Source organism: Zonotrichia leucophrys, chromosome 14 (genome assembly GCF_028769735.1).
Source record: "Zonotrichia leucophrys gambelii isolate GWCS_2022_RI chromosome 14, RI_Zleu_2.0, whole genome shotgun sequence".
NCBI lineage: Eukaryota > Metazoa > Chordata > Aves > Passeriformes > Passerellidae > Zonotrichia > Zonotrichia leucophrys.
The window spans coordinates 4,903,426-4,924,019 of record NC_088184.1 but is presented as its reverse complement, the minus strand read 5'-3'; the positions used below and the strand labels follow the sequence as shown (position 1 = coordinate 4,924,019).

The 20,594-nt window shown below is 40.6% G+C and overlaps 1 long non-coding RNA gene across 1 annotated transcript in view; it reads right to left on the bottom strand.

Annotated features, from left to right (window-relative positions):
• The window catches only part of LOC135454331 (uncharacterized), a 274,211-nt gene that overhangs the window by 120,719 nt on the left and 132,898 nt on the right, over nt 1-20,594 (bottom strand). The gene's annotated exons all lie outside the window — the stretch shown is intronic.

Here is a 20,594-nt window from a genome sequence, read left to right as displayed (position 1 = left end):
TCACATTTCAGTGTGTTCCTAGGAGAGGAACATATATGCTAAAAATTAGGAACCCTAAAAAACGCTAAATTTGGAACATTATAAACTAACTATCTTATCGTCTCTGCTTTTAACTATTTTCATACTTCTAAGCCTTTGAGGAACATGTCAAAGGTACAAAGCTGTCAGAAATCAGTTTGGTAAGTTTACCAACTCAGGACAATCAACCCTTTTTCATATTAAACAAAAGCACAGAACATTCTTCAACAGATCTTGTCATTTTCTGTTCATGAACACTCTTGCAAAAGAGCCTTTTCCTGCTTTTGTCATTCAAAATTACCTGTTCTTTCTCCAAAGCAAATTATTCTCTTTCCATGGACTGCTTGGTTACAAAGTGCAAGTAAATCACACAATTCTCCTTGCAATGTATTTGAATAGAATATATCATTTAGCATGTGCATATTTGAAGTTCTTTGTGTGACAGCAAAGCACAGAGATCATGCAATCAGAAAAAGAAAGAACAAAGCCTCCAAGTCTTATGTACCCAATCTACATTTTTACATCTAAGTACACAATACTAACTCACTCATAGATCCCTCTGTTTCAGGAAAGATTTATTGTTTCTGGCTCAAGTTTCTCAGAGTGCGGCAGATATTTAAGAGAATCTGATTTTCTGAGGCAAAGACAATTCTCTTCCACAACTTGAGACCTGAGAATTTGGACATCAAAACCAGAATATCGAATATGAACACTCTGGCCTTGATGCTCAGAGAAAGGGAACACAAATACTGGAAAACTGAAAGGTAAGCACACACAGACACAAATGTAAAAATTAAGTCATTAAAATCCTTATCAAGTGTTTCATCAAGCCTATTTCCAATAGCTTCATGTATCAGTGACAGAGAAACCTTTAGTGTTCAAGAGCTTGGAAAAAGGTCAGTTGATTTCACGAAAAAAAGAAGAAAAACTTTGAAGTTCTGAGCCTCCCCATAAAGTCTGAGGTTTATCAGGCAGTTGCTATTTCAGATGTGAATTCTCCCACTCCACAGGCTGCACTACTGCCCAGACTGATCCAGCTACAGAAGTTATTTGGAGAAGCCTGGAGTCCTGGACTTGGATGCTAGGAAGAGCGTTTGGTTTTCATGCCTGAAACCCTTGAAACATTTTCCCAAGACAGAAGCATTTGTTTCAGTTTCACTTACAGGTACCAGTTTGAGACTTTGGCGCTGTCACAATTCATGGGAATACTCTCACTCCCGTGGCTGCTGACCCTAAAGAAGTCCTTTAAATGTCACAAAAGTGAGAATTGTACACAACTGCTGTGTCTTTATTCTAAGGGCAGGAAAAGAGCAATTACCTGGATGAAATGATTTGTGTGATCTGTTGGAGGCCACTGAGCAGCTGTGAGCTAAACTGGAGGACAGAGAACTAAGCCAGGTGCAATAACAATCTTGTTAGGATTCACACTTTTCTGACAATTATTTTCACCTGGGGCCACTGCAAAGATGAAGAGCATGATCACTTTTCAGGGAGGAAGTAGGTGTTTCTTGATTTAACTTCTTGGTCCTTTGGCAGAATGTTTGATTTAAGAGATGTTTTGGAGACATGGATTCCAGCAACACACACAGATTTGAAGGTTGGAGGGGAACTCCTAAAGAGTTATGGCAACTTGCCCAGAGAAACATCAGTCACCCAAAGAGATGTCAGACTGCCTTTTCCTGTCAGGGCCACCTGCTGTAACAGGATCCTGTACATTATCTCTCAACTGCTGAAACTCAAGTATTCAACAGTGGGCATCTCAGGAAATAGGTACAGAGACACAGTTATTAAGCCTGGCCCTTAAGAATTTTCTTCTACCATTCTATGACTCACCTGAAATTCTGATCAACATGCAGCCTAAAGGTTTCAATACAACAACTATGAATAGAATTGGGTGGATTTTCTATTTTAGGGCAGCTCCTGAATAGACACAGCATGAGCAAGGCCACAGACACTTGTTGACACCAGCCCCATGCCCTTAAAGCCCAACTCAAACCCACAGCACAGCCAGTTTGTAGGGTGGCTCTGAGGCAGGGCTGCTGGGGTGGGGTGGTTTGAGAACCAGCCCTGAAGGGAAATGGGGCAGCCTGAAAGCAGGGGCCAAACTGCCAGTGCTGCTCAGCAGCGCCAGCCGCCAGCTTCAAATGGGATTTGTGCAAGGGCAGCAACACAATGATGGGATAATTACAAATCAGCATCTGCCTAATGCTGTAAAATTGAAATTCTGATAGTTCTAAAGCAGCCAGAATCCATTGAAAAGTGGGGGCAGTTATATGGCAAACTAGAAGAGATTTCTGGAATGCCAGCAAGTGCCAGCATTAACAAAGCCACGAGACAAGCAATGCTCCAGCAGTTTGAGCTGCCTGACCACTGCACTAAACCCTCCTGAGAGTGCCTTTTTGTCATTAATTACCAAGAGAGCAGAATTTAAGGAAGGATTGAGGCTTTAGTTAAATAAATGGAAAATAGCTAAGCAGAAGGCAACACTTGTAGAACAGCTTTGTAAGGGTTTTTTTTCCCTTTTAGAAAAATCCAGAGGCATACGACAACTTCGCATACAACAGAATCAATGATTTACCACCTCATTTCATTTTTAATTTAATGGTTCTGTTCATTCATAAAATAGAAATACTACAAGGTGAAACATGGACTGAAATTTAAACACCTCATTAGAGTTACATATTATTTTGTCTACCAAATATATTGCTTTGTCAATGAAACATGCTGGTTTATGCGAGATCTCTACCAGGCTGTTACTTTACAGTTATTTGTTTGGGTTTGTTATTACTCTGCAGTTCCCTGATCTACATGTATATAATTTGGTTTATGTGTAGCACACTCAATGATATTATAATGATTTGTAAGGTATTTGTATTGATTTCACTTTACAAAAAAGTCAAAATGCAATTAATCATAACAAAAAGAGACCTAAAGCAATCTTTAGAGTTTTCTCCACAGAAAAACTTATTGAAAAGAGATGAGATCCAGAAAAACACTTTGGTTTTCACATTTCAGTTTGGCTTGAAAAAATTTGATTGCTGAAAATATTTGATCAATACTTGTCACTTCTGATTTGTCATTTCATAATAGCTGCAGATAAAATTCATTGTAACACAGAACTGAAGACTACCAAGATAATTAAGTGGATGTATCTAATCCATAAAAGTTCTATAAACAAAATGAATTCTCATGTTTCTAACCCTTTGAAGATAGAAATTACAGTATTGAAACAAATCTGAATCTAATGAATGCAGAAAACAGTTTGACTTCTATGAATTTGCTCTTCTTTTGTTCAAACTAATTTTCCCTCAAAACTTTTCAGCAACTTCCAACTTAAGCCAAACACCTGACTGAACTTGAAAGATCATGGCAAACTGGAATTTTACAAACAGGAAAAACCCTGATGAATGTGCCAATAAGCCTCCATTTAATAATAAATGAGATCTCTAATAAGTCTGCTAAATAACCACCTGGTTTCTATAGCTCAGTGCACTGGCAGCTATTACAGTGCTGGGGCAGATAAAAGCACTGCAAACAGAGAGGAATCCAAAGGATTCAGCAAAAATCAGAACAAAAGAAAAACAGGTAAAAATCAACACCAATCATACACGTGCTGCCCTCCAATTTAACAAATCAGTGCTTGGGAATTCACATTTGGCATCAGCATGGCTCTGCCAAATTCCCCTCCCTGCCTGGGTGAGTTTTTCCTCAGATAACAGGAGCTGTTGTCAGACAGATTCTTGTTCTTTTGAGCTGCATTTGCAAAGGGTGCAGAGGAACAAACTTGTCACCAGAGCAGCACACGTGCTGGGAGAGAGCACAACGTAAACAAGGCAAGGGAGCTTCTGCTAGCAAGAGATGACAGATGAAATTTCAGTGAAAATAATATTGGTCAGCATCCCAGCAAAACCAAAACCCATAAACGAAGGAACAGCAAAGAGAAGCCAGGTCTTTTCCCGGGATTTACATTGTTTTCATGCCAGCCAGAACCAAGTCAAATGAATCAATTGAAATAGCTGGTTATCAGCTCACAGGAGTGTCAGGGAGTAAGCCAGATGACCTGCTTGGCAGGCATGCCCTCCTCCCCAAAATTCCTGTGCTCTCCAGCTGCTCCCAGCATTCTCCAAGGCTGTTTTTGAAGGATCAGCAGCAGCTCAGACCTGCCCAGGTGCTGGGTTTATAGATGGGAGCCAGGGCAGGAGCTGCATTTCCCTCTGTCCTTAGCCTGGCCTCTCCTCCAGGCCTGCCCTGTCCCTATGGAAAAGCCTTCAAGGGCTGGAATCCCACCATCAGCAGAGTCAGACAGTAATTCCACATTATAATGGCACCCCACCATCTCCATAAATGATACATATAACTGAACAAGAACTGAGGGATGTTTTCAAAAATTACTCGTAAACCGCCTTTCCAAAGCTCAATTTTACCTTCTTTTTCTGTTTAATGGAGAATTGCCAAGCTTTTCAACAGCTTTCTCTAGGCTGCCAGAAAACTGAAATATCAGTAGTTGAAACCCCAAAATACATTTAGCTAGTTAGGACTGTGCAATAACAAGGTCATGTTAAATTGGTTTTGCTAGGAGCATTTATTCTACTGAAAAATAATAAAGACAGTATTTGCAACTATAATAAAAGCAATAATAATGGTGACAAGTTCCACCTGTTCCACTTCTCCTAAATTGGAGCTTGTGTAAGCCTATCAGAATTAAATTGGATTGTATATTGTGACTTTCTCATAAAAGCAACAGAATTAACAGCTGAATCAGTAAATGAGAGATAATCAACTATTTTCTTTCTAATGCAAAACCCAATGTAAACCAGTATTACTGGCATGCACTATGGAACAACTCTTTTTGGCACATAAAAATCAACATAAATCTAAAGTGCACTACAAATTAATCCACATATTTATGCAGAATGAGTAACCTTCACAGAAAATATATTTAACAGAAACCAATAGAACTCTCTGACACAACAGTATTTTACACCTGTAAATCAATGTACCTTCTACCTGGTATAATTTAATAACATCAAAAAATGAGATTTTGAAGCCGACTCAAATTTCTCTTAAGTTGATCTATTACAAGCAAACATTGATCTCTCCAGAACACATCAGGTACTAACATGGGCAGCACTGAACATGGATTAAAATCTGCTGTACAGAGGAAGAAATTGAGCCCCGTACACAGTAGGTGCACATTCCTGATCACCTTTGGTACCTTGCTGCAGTCCTACACATTATCTTGGGATTCAGATGCCCTTTGGGTCAGCCCTCCCCTGAACTCCTCAGGTAACTGACTTTCTATTATGCTAGAAATGATGCAGCAAGAAAAGTGCTGTAGCTAAAGTCACCACACAAAGCAGCCCCAAATTTCAAAAAAATGTTCATTTCTCACAGCTAAAAACCTTTAACAACAAAGCCCCTTCCAAGGAGAATAATTGCAAGCAGAAATTTTTCCAACTGATAAATTGAGACATGGGAAACTAAATTAACCTTCCCAAGATCTCAATGAGCCCATGTGAGCTTTGTGATTTCCCCAAACCAAAATCTAAACCACTTTTCATGAACTTCAGGGCAAGAAAAACAGTGAAAACATATTTTAAGAAGTCTGTTTAAAACTCAACTGAAAATAAAATAAAGGACCTCATCCTCCTGTAAATTTGGGATTATCTCTGATATTTTCTAAACCAATTCATAGACTTCAACTTATCATCCTTGATTTATGGTTTCAAAGTTGTTAACCTAATTAATGAAGCAGTGAAATAATAAAGAAGTTATTCTTGCCAGAGCAAACATCTAAGCCTAATTATTAATATTAGTTTTTAGTGACATCAAAATGATACTCTGATTTCTAGCAGCAATCTAGTGGGTGAGTGGTGGGGACAATTTATCATGGAAGAAGGAAAAATGGTACATGCTGTCACATCATGTATCATAGAAGTATCAAAATTGCTATGGAAACTGTGCACTTTTTATAGAGTAGGCACATAAAATTCACATAATATGTCAGAGAATAAGTTATCACTGTCCTGAGGCTGTAATAAGATCTACACCCTTATTAGTGAAAAGTTTTGACAGATTTTGTTTATAATGAATACTCGTAGCCAATGAGTTTGAGTCAAAGTCACCCTTCTTTGACCCATCCACTTGCTTTTTTCAGGTTTCTGTCTCCCTTAGATACAGGGAGAGTGCAGAGTAATATAATTTCCAATGGTTATTAGATTCCATTATAGTCACTTGTGATATGACAGGGAAATCGTCCATATTCAAAATTATTATTATCCAACACCAGCTTAGTGTTGGATTTTATTCTTGTATTATACAGAGCTATTCTTAGCATTTGTGTTGTTTACAATTTGTTGTAGAAGAAAAAGCAGATAATTTAGGATTCATTGATAAGACTGCAAATTGAAAAAAAAAAAAACCAAAAACCTAGGTTTTAGCACAAAATGGTTTAAAGCATTTCCTGTGAAGAACCTAAACACTGGAGCCCTTTGCCACCCTGATCTCTGTGTGACAGGTTTCTCACTGATTGACAGCATCTCTGATGGGTTAGGTTGGAGAAAAATGAGCTTGTTTAGGAGAGCAGAAGATACTACAATTAGGTTTTTGCAGTCCAGCGAAACGGTGACTGCTGAAAGAAAGGAAAGTGGAGAAAAATGGTTGCACGTGTAACACCCTGGGGTGCTCAGGTACATTTATCACCTTGTTTTATATGACACACTGGATGAATGTTGATGAAGATTGTCAGCATCAATGTCAGGGAAAGCAATTCCATGAATAAAAGAGCCTGTGTTAAAAGACTCTGCACCAGGAAGAAATTCACATTATTACTTTATCTGCTGTTATCTGCTTTGCTCCATTTTGTAAGTTGTTTATTTATCAAAGATATTTTTTTTTTAAACATGGGCTCCTGTTTACTGAAGACAGTGCTCTAGTGGTAAGCACAGAGCAGCCAGACTGAAACCTTGGAAAATAATAAAGGTTTTAAAAAAGCCACTGAGCACACTACAGCAGCAAGGAGAAGTGCAGGACTGCACTACATGTAAATGTTATGTTTACATTGCTTGCACATTCTGTTGGTGTGTAATGTATACATTACACTGTTCTACAGTAGCCCATTGTCATAAAACCTTATTTGATCAACTAACAAGAATTTTAATTCATATATATTGTCTTCAAATGATATACGATACAGCTCTTAGAAACCTGAAATTTTGAAATCATTACTGATTCCTACAAATAATCCATCATTGTCCATTAAAACAACAAAAACAAGTTACACTCAGCAATTAAAAAAACCCAGACAATAGAAAATCCAAAGCAAACCAGAAAAAACAAACAAAAAAAAACCCCAAAGAAACAAAAGAGGATTACTTGATGCACTCCCAAATTTCCTCAGTAGAAAAACCACCTAAAGACCAAGTTTTTTAATATATTCTGGGGTGAAGGTGGACCAACCCAAGCACAGCCATGCTCTTGTGGAGCATTGCTCTGTGTCATGCTCATCTTTGGCCAGGGACCCCAGGGCCCCACAGAGCTCCCTTGTGCAAGAGTTCCTTCCCTTCCCTCCCTACACTGTTATGGTCTGCTGCATTTTACCTCTTCCTGGACACCTCCCTTGCAAGGCACGAGCAGGATTGGGTGTTTTGCGTTGTCTTATATATCAAGAGTTCTATTATCATTATAATGCAAGGATTCCATACCACCAGAGTTTTGTGCCTCCTCAATGTTTCTCGTGGGCAGCTCCTCTAAGCACTGACTGTTCCTGGTCCTTGCAGCAGCCATCTGACTCCAGATCCCACCAATCCACTCTTTTATACCACTGTTCTTATTGGCTACAGGTGTGGCCTGTTAACATCAGGCCTGCTCCTAATCTTTAGTAATTGGTTCAGCTGCAACTCTTTAGGAGATAAGATTACATTCTATACCACCTTCATTTACCCATATTGTACCCCCCTACAGTTTTGCCTGAAAGGGACTCAAATATGTGACAATAAAATGAAATTAAGCTCTCAGAACTGGTTCTCCCAAAGTTACAGCGCGACCAGAAGAAGGGCCCAGCTCTGCCCCAAGCCCAACAGACCCCTCCACCTTCCAATCCCAAAACATCCCCCAGTAATACTGTGGGTATTTCCATGGGCTATAGTGACCCCAGGGCTCACACCTGTATCCCCATAACCCCAAGTTTTCAGCACTTGAAGCTTCCCCTCCAACCTGTACCTTGCAGGGATAACCACTGGGGAAGATCAGCTCTGCAGTAACGAGGATGGATTGATTTGTTTTGCCTGTGCAATCATTGAAACTTCCATTGGGTGAGGATACCAGCAGGGTGAAAACAGAGATTTCATTTTGTAACAAAGTTTTGCTATTAAATTCTGAAAACTTAGCCTATTTTCAACTAGCTGTGGAAAGACAAACTTTTGAGACAAACTGCTTCACTGAAATTTCATTTTAAGGGTTATAATTTTTATGGATGTCTCACTTGCATGTATCTATACCCTCTATTAAATGCACAGCATACATATCTCAACATATTTAAGGATATTTAATGAGTTTAATAAACTTAAAGGGATGTTATATCTGTTCACTCCATAAAGATTGTTTATTTCGGGAAATAAACCATTTTGAAATGAGTAATATGACTTTTAGAGTTATGACTATCTCATTCAATTAGTTTCTGTAATTACTGTCATTCCACACAGTATATGCAGTATTAAAGGAGAGAATACATTTTGAGGAATTACAGTGTAGGTGTACAACAGTTATTGTTAATGAGCCATAAACTTTAGTCTCCTGCTCTGTAAATTCATGCCGGTGGAAAGTAATTTGGCAAAATAAGTCAACAGTTACAGTTGGACAAATACTGTTGTATTTTAATATTCTCTGAGATTATTATCCTCTAGCACATTTCACAGAATTTATTTTTCCTCTATATTTTAAAACATCACCCTACTTCCAAAAACACATTGTGAGAGATGGAAGCAAGATCTGAACAGTGCTGAATTCTCCCTGCTCAGTTGCAGGTTACCTGGACTAAAACAGAATTTATAAGACACTTTCACCTCCACGCAGTTTTGCCTTAACTCAATTTCAGAGATACTAAAGGACTAATTAAACACAATCCTACAATTTCACAACTCATGGATTTGGACTTTATTTACATGAGCAAGGGGCACAGGTCAGCAAGAGCAGAGCAGGGAAGAAAGCAGTGCTGAGGCCCAAACAAAAATCACTGGAAAACTGATAATTCTGATTAATGATTTTTCATTTGGAATTCTGCTACCCAGAACTTGAAAGTGCCTTTCAAGTGGGAATACTTCCCACTTCACAAGATAAAGTTTATTGTATTGCTCTGACAAACTCTCCTAGGAAATATGTGTGTCTGCCAGGTTGGGAAGGAGAACGTCATACCAAGAAAGAGAAAAAAAATAATTGCAAGTATCATCATTTGCATTCTGCCCATAAAACAGGTAAATAATAATTAATGTTTTTCCTAAAGCAGAAGTCTGGAATTGTCTGGCACCTCCAGAACCTGGCACTGAACAGCCAGACTCAATAGACTGATGAACATGAACAGAGATTGTTCTGTAATTCACAGATTATGATAAAATATTCATCATCTTAAAAAAAAAAATAAAAAAAAAGTCAGGGTGTTGCCATGTCACTCAAAGGAAGAACTTTGATCAGTATTTTCTTGGTTTCAAGTTCAGGGAATCACTACTGACAGATTAAAATTAGTAAAGAACAACCATATTCTCTACATTGATACACAAATTCAAGTTGTATTTTTCCTTCACTGTCACTCTATGTGTAGGATACCTGAGGCTCAAATTCAAAGAAAAGCCCTTTTTAGTGGATATTTTACCCTTTGCTACATAGTGCAGTGGTACAGGAGAGATTCTTTTAGTCAATTATCTGTATGGACGTTGTCCAAGAGAAGCCAATGATCTCAGATTTCACTCAGTTACCAGTAAAGTTCAGTATCACAGATCACCACACACCATGAAAGAGAAACAAGAGAAGAATCCAGAGAATTTCCATTCTGACTATTTTAATTACTTTAATAATCTCTTTAATTGCAGAGCTAGCTTACAGAGAAGCAATAACGGAAACAGCACATTGCTCAGTTTTTCTTACTTTGCACATCAAAAATGCATATTCAACCTTACAAAATGCAGGATTCACAGCATCAGCAGTGGTGCTTTGTGAGCAACATTCCAGCTATACAAACAGTAAGGACAGGGCCAGCAATTCACCAGCTACAAACTAATTCAGATTACGCTTCTCCACCAATGCATCTACTTCCCTCAAAATGCATTTTTTGGCTCTCCTGGAGCTTGACTTGAGTACGCTCCAGAGAAGTCTCCTTTAGAATAGCTGTTGGCTTTAAGTTTTACTTTCCTACAAAGTGATTGTTGTGCTATAGGCTACACAAACAAATATATTTCAACTCAACTTCAAGAAAAACCAAACCAAACCAACTCAATCACAGAAGCAGCAGAGTACTCTGCATTTCCTGGGTACTTATGCACCTCATGCACTCTTTCTCCAGGTCCTTGCATACTTCCTACTGCAAGCTCTCAGAGATGGCAAATTTAGGGGATGATGACTGAGCACGCCCCAAAAGTTAAGAATGGCAGGGCGCACGGCTGCTCAGCACAAAAATTGGGATGCACTGGGAAGCTCCTGGCCTCACCCTTCTACAGCAGGGCTAAAACCAAGTGAGAACAAGGAGAACACAAGGCTTTGTTTGGGATTTCTCTCCCCTCACTATGGCATGACATGGAGTGAGATCTCTCTCCTGCTCTCCAATTCTCTCACTGCAGGAACCCCTCCACCCTCACTGGTGATAAATCCCTGTTTATCCATTGGTCTTATTTCCCCTCCTGCCCAGCAGTCACCACCAGAGCCCTGGGGCTGACAAACTCTGCCCCAAGTGCCCAGAGGTGCTGGCAGAAGCTTCTCAAACACCTCAGCAGAGCACCCAGTTGAGGTCATGCACTGGAACGCTTCCACTCCTTTCCCCACCTCCCTTTCTTTGCAGGTAATTCCCAACAAATGCAATCAGGTGTGGCTCCGGCAGGCTACACCCTCCCCTTGAAGGGCCACCCCAGCCCCAGGCAGTGACAGCAGAGGGTTTGGGATCTGCATTCACACTGGCCCTGTAACCCTCACATGTCACATATGGTGGGGAGGGAAGGGTGGCAGATGTTCCTCTGAACCACAGGCTGAAGTGGCAGCTGCTGAGGGGCTCTGCTACACCCAGGGGGCAAAGACTGCTCTCCAAGTCTCTTCCCAGCCTTGCTTTCATGCCCCACTCTTGGAAAAAAAAAAATGTGAGCAGCAGTTGAAAGCAAGCTTCATCAGCTTTGGAGGAAGCAAAAGGAACAAAGAGCTGGCATATTGTATCTATAACACAGTTTGGGTAAAAATTCCCAGTTTGTAATTTGTCCTTTCATTAAGCTATAATTCAATAAATCAATTAAAGTACAATTCAGTAAACAGTGGAACTGAAATGCACCAGTACTGCTTTTCAGTGCACAGCTGCTGTTCTTTATGGCTTCAGAGCTGAAACACCACTATTTGCATCAAACAGAGCAAAAATGGGAGCTCCCCTCTCTGACATGTCAGAAATCTTCATTTGTAATCAGTTTTGTTATTTGCTGAAGATGAGTTTTCAGTCACTCACTCTGGCAGTACAGAGGGCAGTGAATGAATACAAACACTTGGATCATGTTCTGTGTGCCTCAAGGACTGAGCTCCTAAAACCAACTTCCCTTCCATCTAACAAAGATAATTCCTGATATTTTACCATAAGACCATGCCCCCTCCAACCTCTACCACCTTATGCTTTATCTCCTCATATCATAGATCTCTTACAAGTTCTACACTAAATCTCTGCTGTGCATTCACACAAAAGAAGGAATAAACCACGTCAAATACAAGTGCCTCGACAAACAGAAGCTCTTGTCAGATAAAGCTGCATCTACACATAAATATATTCACAAAGGAATTTTTGTAGCATCTGGGAACCTAGATGAAAATAAAGAGATTATAAAAATCGGCCCCATTGAATCACAAGCAACAGAGAAAATGCACTCAGGTCCTCCTTCACACCTAGCTGGCTTTTGAGAGAGTTTGGGTGAGCCCAGGTAGAATTTTGGAGTAGGGTGCTGGGTCTGCTTGAGAGTTTTGTGCATACCCAGGGAGTTCCAGGCAGCAGCATGCCAATACACAGAATTATCAGCACATCAAAGGCATTATATTTATCAAACCCTGCCACAGCACATTTACTAGCTGTATGATGGATGTTGTTGTAGCAAGCAAGGAACACTTTGATGTACATGGCCTTCTTTGATTAATGAGGGCTCTTGCTGAGAAGCTGCATATGGAGTAAATTACTCTTTTCAAAAATGGCTGATTTGCACTATTGTACTAATTATGTCACAAGCTCAGAGCTGGTTCCAGACTCAGTCACCCAAAATAAAGAAATAAAAATTCACATATACAGGTCATGATTTTGTCACACACATGCATCAGCTCAAAATCCTCAAGTCCTAATTAAATTAATTTTGACTTTCTTTTTTCTGCAGAGAGCACCAGTAAGCATTTCCTTCCTCCACTGAAAGCTTCTACAATCTACTATACTGGTAAATAATTTCCTCCTCAGAAATGAATGCAATTTTATAGTAAATTCCACTGAACTTATAAGAATATTATAAGAACTCTGAAAACATTTCCATTTTTCACAAAAACCCCACAAAACATCCGGCCCAAAAAGCAAACCCAAAAACCCCCAAAGCTGAGGGAACCACAACACACAAAGCGTGCCTCTTAAAAGCTTTTTCTAAATTAATTCTACCAGCTAGACAAACACTACAAAACTGAAGTTATTCCATTAGCCTTGAGTCTCTAAGCATGTGGTGCCTTAAGCAATTTATCCACTTAGCTGCAACAACAAAAGTATTTCTTTGAGAGCATGAAAGCAGTGTTAATGTCCTTAAAATTTTGAACAGTAAATATTTTATCATGTTAATTAAGTATATTTGCAATCTCCAATTTTTTATTGTAGGTAGCAGAATCATTACTTGGCCACAATGACATGGAGTGCACAGATCAAATTTATCTTTGGACACATAAGCAGGATGAAAGGAAGCACCAAATCAGCATTCAAGTCCATGGGAAGAAACTCCACTGAGGACAAAATGGCTCCTTAAGTGCACTTTCTATTAGAAAGTTCAGATTTAATCCAACCTGGGCTTCATAATTCAACAGTTTTACTCAACACTTTTTGCTACAGTTGCATGACAGCATATGAACTACCAAATAAAAAAGAAGTAAAAGGAATAGCTCATTTTAACCCTACAGCTTGGACAATAAGGTATCATAAGACACCTTGTTAGGCCTTACAAGGTAAGATCTAAAAAGCCTTGTCAGATTTGCACAGGATCACAGAATGGTTTGGGTTGGAAGGCACCTTGAAGACGATTTTGTTCTACCCCTGCCATGGCAGGGACACCTTCCACTGTCCCAGGCTGCTCCAAGCCTGGTCCAACCTGGCCTTGGACACTTCCAGGGATCCAGGAACAGCATCAGCTTCTCTGGGCACCCTGTGCTAGGGCCTCACCACTCTGACAGTAAAGAATTTCTTCCCCAAATCCCTTCCAACCCTGCCCCTGTCAGGTTGCAGCCCTTAGCCCTTGTCCTGGCAATCCATAATATTCAGGTGAGGGATTGTTTCATGTCAATTGAACAAAGAATTGCACTTGACACTCTAAGTTGCACATTTCTAGAGCACCATGATGTTTCCATGGGCTCCAGTCAGCCAGCTCACACAGATCTGAACCAGACTGGATGGGTGGAAAGTGTTTTCTCTAGAGATTCCTACACCTACTTCTGAATTACTGCAACAAAGAGACCGATTCTGTGAAACGTATATCAATAACATCACTTTGCAGTTTTTTCCACAGCCCCCTTTCCATGAAAGCAGTTCTCCAGGTATACAAATTTATATTGGGTCTCTTGAAAACATAAGTCAGAATACCTGCACCGTCAATAAAATACCCAGTTAGGTGTTTCCCAGTTGTTTAGAAGGCAGCAACTCACAAGTATCAAACTTCTGAAGAGACTTGGCTCTTGTCATAGAGCAAAAGCTGGAAAAGATTTTTTTTTCCAAAGCCATATTGGATTTGATAGAAGCCCCAAAGGGAACTTATGAGGGGAAGGAGCTGAGGAAGAAGGGCACTCAGATCTTGGACAGGTCTCCCTGGACATGCATCTGGAAGGTCAGGAGCTCACTGTGGGGAGCTGCACTCCCAGCCAAACACAGCCCATGAGGGGCTCCACAGACTGGCTTAAAACTTGTGTAAAATATCACCTATTAACACCAAAATAATCCTAGGCCTACCTACAAGGCATATCAAGCAGGTGGAGCTGTATGAGCCACACCACATTGGAATGGAAGGGAATGGTCAGCATGGAGCTGCTGGCTGAGCAGCAAACAGCAGGAAGCCCTTTGGGACTGCTAGTACAGAAAGGAAACATGAAAAACAATAACTTTGTATTATACAAAACTGTTCTTGGCTCTCATTTTGGTGTAATTTCACTATTTGCTTCTTCTACATCTGAATTTCTTTAAGAATATGTTAATTTTTGATGGATTTTAAACATTAGGGGTTAACTAGCATGTACAGAGCATACTATATCTTATTTACCCATGCAAAAACAACACATTACATCTGGGTGTGCTGATGGTCCTTTGGAAAACCCTAGGATTTGTTCAATTCCTCCCCCAAGTACAAGTACAGCTCCCCAGAACAGCTGACACAACTCAGGCTCCAACTTCTAGGACAGCACACAGCCTGGCTATTGCAAGCTCTCCAAGAGAGAGAACAACTCAATTTATTAAAAATAATCATATTGTAATGTGTTCTTAGGTCTGGTTTAGAAAAGCATTTGGAGTGTTTAAAGGTTTGGTTTAGATCCAGAAACTGAACTAAAATGAAGTCAGGAACCCTCAATAAGCCATTATGTTATCAAGACCTTTACTTCTGGTCAGTCACACTGAGACACTCTGTGTTAAGTGGTTAAAGCTTGGCAAACAAACAGATTAAAAGGTTCTATTAAATCCTGCTAAAATCTCAAAAGAAGATGAGCATATATCTTACTGACCATAACTGATATTTCCATCCCTGATTTTCTCTGCCTGCCTTTGAGGCCAAAGGCAATGGAGATGACATTGTCTGCTGTAGACGACAATTCCACCCCACAAGAACATTCCAGACAAAATGTTCTTGCCCAAAAATTCTTCCAAAGTTGAGGATGAAATATTTCATCTGTTTCTTATTCCTTGGCCAAGAACATCTGCCTGTCAAAACTTTCCCATTACTTTATATAATGAAAGTACATGTTGCCAATCCTTTTGCTGTTTCCCAAGAACCCCTGCCATTAATTTCCCACACTAGGCAAACTGGGAAATTAGTTTCCAACTCAAAATTGGAAATACTACAGAGGTATATGCTCAGATGATAATGTTCTGTTGTAGAGAGATGCCCAACCTGATTCTTGTATCACAAACAGTGTAAAATATAATAAATGAAATTATAAAGAGTAAAAGTTCTGCTAGAAGACGTGAGCCCAAAAAAACTGAGAATACATCAAATGCAGCAGACAAAAGCATCTAATGCTGACCTCATATTAGTTGCAAACTGCTGGATCAGCCTGCTGCCTCCAAAGTCACTCATTTGGCTTCAGGGCATTTTAAATAAGCTTTTAATGCAGGAATTGCTACTGTAGAGCTGGAGAACAGCAAATGTTGACTTTAAAAAGCAAAAAATAAAAGCAAGCTGGATAATTGCAAGCTGGCAAATCCAACAATGGAACAAGTTCTGAAGGGAGAAAAATTAACAATTTAGAGGATGGCTCCTAAACTGGGACAAGAAAATTGAAAATACTGAGAAGGGAAAAACTGACACATGAAGGCACATAGAGCAAGACAAGTGTGTGTAGATGAGCTAGAAGTTTATGCTAATTATTAGAAAGGAATTTTACCAATTAGAATTGTAACAGTCTGAAATAGCTTTATGATTGGCAAGAAGAAAGTTACAATAAAAACCCAACAAAAATGACACGAAAAAAACCCAAAAAACCAAAAACCAACATTAAAAACCAACAAAAATGACACAAAAAACCAACCATCCAACCAACCAAAAACAACAACAACAAAAAAAACCCAAACAAACAAAAAAACCACCTTACATTAACAAGCTCCTGCCATCCTGCTTGGACAGTGTGCCCTACCCAGGAGACCTCTCCCTCTCCAGACATGTCATCCAGGTTATCTGTAATTTGTCTGAGAATCAGGATTCATGTCTGGGGCTGCCTACCCAAGCAGCAAGGAATGAAATTCTGGCTTTCACAAGGAGTGCAGTTTTTTGAGGACAAAATGATATTTTGTAGTTGTTGAGTATTTGGTTCTGGGGAGTAATAAATATGGTAGGAGGCATAGATGTTAATTTATTGTTAGCAAGACAGAATTTTAGCAATTATACTCAGAACTTATGAGGATCTGAGCTGAAGGAAAAGTAAAGGGAAGGGAGGTGGGAGCAATCAAGAAGTAGGGAATTAAGCATCTCACCCAATGGTGTATTGAGCTCCTAGAGCCAAACTGCCAAGTGCCAGCTCCTGACCCAGGAATGGGTCTGGGCATTGTTTATTTTGCTCTGGACCTCCCAATGACCCTGTGCTAATGCTGCAGAACTGGAATGAGCAGAGCAGAGGGGCTTTGTGCCCCTCAGCCAATGCAGGACAGGGCACAGGGCTGCCCTTTGTGTTAGCACTGGCACCAAGCCCAGCCAAGCACAGAAGTGCAACCACCTGGCTTTACCAGAAAAACTGACACCAGGCTGGCTCTGACCATGATAAATGGATAAGGCAAAGGTTGAAATCCTAATTAACTAACACATTTTCCAATTATTCCCATCTTCCATCACTCTGTGGTGTCAGGAGAGGCTCAGAGGCACCACACAGGCTGGTTTGCTGGGATGAGAAGCGCAAGGGGGCTCCTGCTTCAGCTCCTGGGACTGAGCCCAGCACAGGCTTGGGCATCACTTCAGTACTGCAAGGAAGTTAATAAGGCCACTTACAGTTTACAAACTACCTGCACTTGCATTGACCATTGTAAGCCTCAAGCAAAGCTGTCATGAGGCTTTTGTAGGGGAAACCTTAAGGGCTTTGGCTAAGGCTTGCTGTCAGAAAGCTGCTTGAAATGAATTCAAATCACCAGGCTCCCTTACTGAAGGTCAAACACAACATTTGCAGCTGGAATTGCCAACACAATAGCAACATGAGGGGGAAAATAAAGACTACCTGAGAGGGAGATTCTCTGTTAGTGCTTTACTGGCATTTGGGGAAGAAGAAAATGGGAGAGGGCAGGCAGAGGCACAGAGCCGATCAGAAAGGTGCAACTGTGAAACTTCCTCAATACAGCAACTAGCCCAAGTATCTGAATTTACTTTAAAGGATGAGTCAGCCCAAGCCAGGGCTGAAGGAGGAACCAGCCCTGACCATCTCCCTTCTGCTGTGCCCCACAATGAGCAGGCTGGCTCCTAGAGAGAGGAAATCTCCCCATCCAGCAGGAAAAGGGAGCCCTGAGAGTTTCTGGCAGGCAGCCCCACGGTCCTTCCATAGCCCCCACCAGCCTTCCCTCAGCAGAAAGTGAAACCCACCCAAAATGTGTCTGTGGGTGTCCTGAAGAGCCAGGACATCCTAGGGGAAGTGCTGTACTGCATGGCAAACGGTCAAATTCAGGAGATAGCACATTTTCTCTCTCGGCTTGTCCCACAGCACAGGAGTGACTTGTACAAGGCTCTGGCTCCCTTATATTTTGTCTCCTCTCCTTACAGAGATTGGCAGCAGTGAGAACAGCGAGAAAGCTTCAGCACTCAGTAAACATTTGCTGTGGGGATGTTTCCCTAAGCAAAGCTCAGCTTGGACAGGAGGGTGACCCCTGAGCCAGCCATGGGCAGAGCTGGGTGCTGTACTGTCCCCAATCCAACCAGAGAGCTCTGCTGGCCCCAATCCAACCAGAGAGCCCTGCTCTCTCTGTGCAGGAGCAGAGGAGGCACAAAGTGGCCCCAGAGCCCCAGGCAGGGATGGCCACAGGGTCCTCACTCCCCTGCCCAGGCTGTGCTGGGCATCTCTGGGGCTCCAGGGCAGGAGCAGAGGGTGGTGACAGCCCAGGGAGGCTGTTCTGGGCCATTCAGACCTATCAGAGCAGGTAGCTCATCACCCTGACACTGTTCTTTACCTTCAGTATGAGAGTACAGAAATAAAAAAATAATTAAAAATCAACCACATTTAGCAGAACCAATCACCTCACTTTATTTCTTAAATAATTCATCTTTTAGGCTCAGCCCTGGCTAAGTGCCCAGATTCAGATAATTTTTCCATTTTCCTGATCTAAATAATACAGTTATAAACATTTCCATTTTTCACAAAAACCCCACAAAACATCCGACCCAAAAAGCAAACCCAAAAATCCCCAAAGCTGAGGGAACCACAATACACAAAGCATGCCTCTTAAAAGCTTAAAGAAAAGCATTGAGAAAGATATGGCAAATTTTCTCCACTCAAAAGTTCAGCCCTAGTGCATACATTTTTGAGCATCTCTCTAGAAAAGCTGTCCTGAACATTTATCTGAATTTGTATTAAAAAGAAAAGTCAGATTCTTGTTTGCAGTGAGCCAAGCTTCAAACCCTCCAGAGAACCAGATGTGTGGAAGGCAGAGCCAGAGCAGCAAGTCCAGCACCTGTGTGTGCTGAGTCAGCAGCTGCTCACCCCCCAAGAGTGAACAAGAATAATAGAATTGGCCCCTGGCACCAGAATCAATCTATTAACCAATATGATCTGGAGACCTTGGGTCCTCTCTCATATTTTCTACAAATTGTATTGCTTCTTGGTGAAAGCAAAATCCTTATGGTGCTGCTATCTCAGGATCGCAGCAGCATTTTTCATACTACCTTGCTGCATGATAAGAAACTAAAAATATGAAAATGAAACCAGATATCAGTTCATAGGGGGGAGGAGAGGAAGAAAGAAAGGCCTATGATCAAAGTAAAAAAATGAAGAAGAAATGTATTTTCTCCTGTTAAAAAAGTCCTAGAATTTTATTAGAGTATGTTAAAAAAAGATACAAGGAAAAGTTATGTAGGCATCAGCAGTTAAAATGAAGAATCCATGTGCTTCAGAGAAATTATAGGGTAATACATGAAATTTATACAGCTAAGATCCAGCTCAGAATATTGTTATCTTACAAGCCCTGCATAATTCAGCTGACTAACCTACCCACATGGGTCAGGGTAGCTGCCAACCACCCCACAACCCAAGAAGCTCCTGTTCAGAATTCAGTGTTTAAAGGGGGTAGAAAGAAGATGGAGAGAAGAGTCAGTTTCAAAAACTGGAGTTAGTTTGGAACTTGACAAGCTTAGAGGAAAAATCCTGAAAACTCCTCCATGAATGGCAACAGCTCCTGCCTTTCCTGTACAGGAGGCCAACAGATTGTGACCCTGAGCAGGAGCACTTAAAATGCTCAGAATAATAGAAAATGCCACAAGAAAGCACAAAGCAAACACTTTTGGTGAGAAACCACTATGGCCCTTTAGCATGAAGTAGCTGTTTAGAAATACCCAGCTGCAGCTAAGCCTCTGGTGACAGCCCCTCTCAGAACAACTTCCCAAATAAAACAGTTTGTTTTCCCTCATGATGAAATCTGCTTTTCTAACTCCTCATTCTTTTTGAAAGAAAGGTTTATCCCAGTTGAGGTGTTTTGGAAACAGAATATTGAATATGTTTGACCTCTTGCATAATCCTCTTTACCCGTTTTAAAACTGACCATTATTATTAGCAATATTGATACCAGCAATAAAACATTAAAAGATAAAATTAACATCTTATTCTCCCATAACAATTTCAATCTCCATTATTTCACCACATTTTATTTTTTCACAAAATACCACAGCACTCATTTCTTCTGGAACAATGACCTGGATGTCCTCCTTTGTGGTGGGAATTTAAGAAATAGGAATCGTGAACATGGACCTGACCCATAAATGGGTTAAATTTGAGGAAACCATACAAAAAAAGGGGTGAGGAACTGAGTCCACAGCAGCTGGGTCAAATAGGAGTTTTGAAAGATTGCAGCTTAAAGAGAAGGAAGATTGAGCCCAGACAACGCCCAGGACAGAGCAAAGGCACAGCTTCAAGTGGTCCAAATTCACCTGAGCACTTGCAAGAACAGAATTAGCTGTCATTATTCCTAGGAATAAGAAGGGTTGATCCAGTAGACAAAGTTAGGATTTTGGAAAATGATAATTTTAGTTGAACCCAGCAATAATTGGATTTTATTGTTGGTTCTCAGGAACTGCAAGATGATCCAGGAAAACATTTACTTTTATCTTTTCCCTCTGCATCTCCTGACTAAGATCTGAAAACCAGTAAAGTGCCTTTTCTTTACTTACTCTTTTACTGTTAAAGTAGCCACAGGTTGCCTCAAAACCAGTGAGCCTTGCTGTAGCACC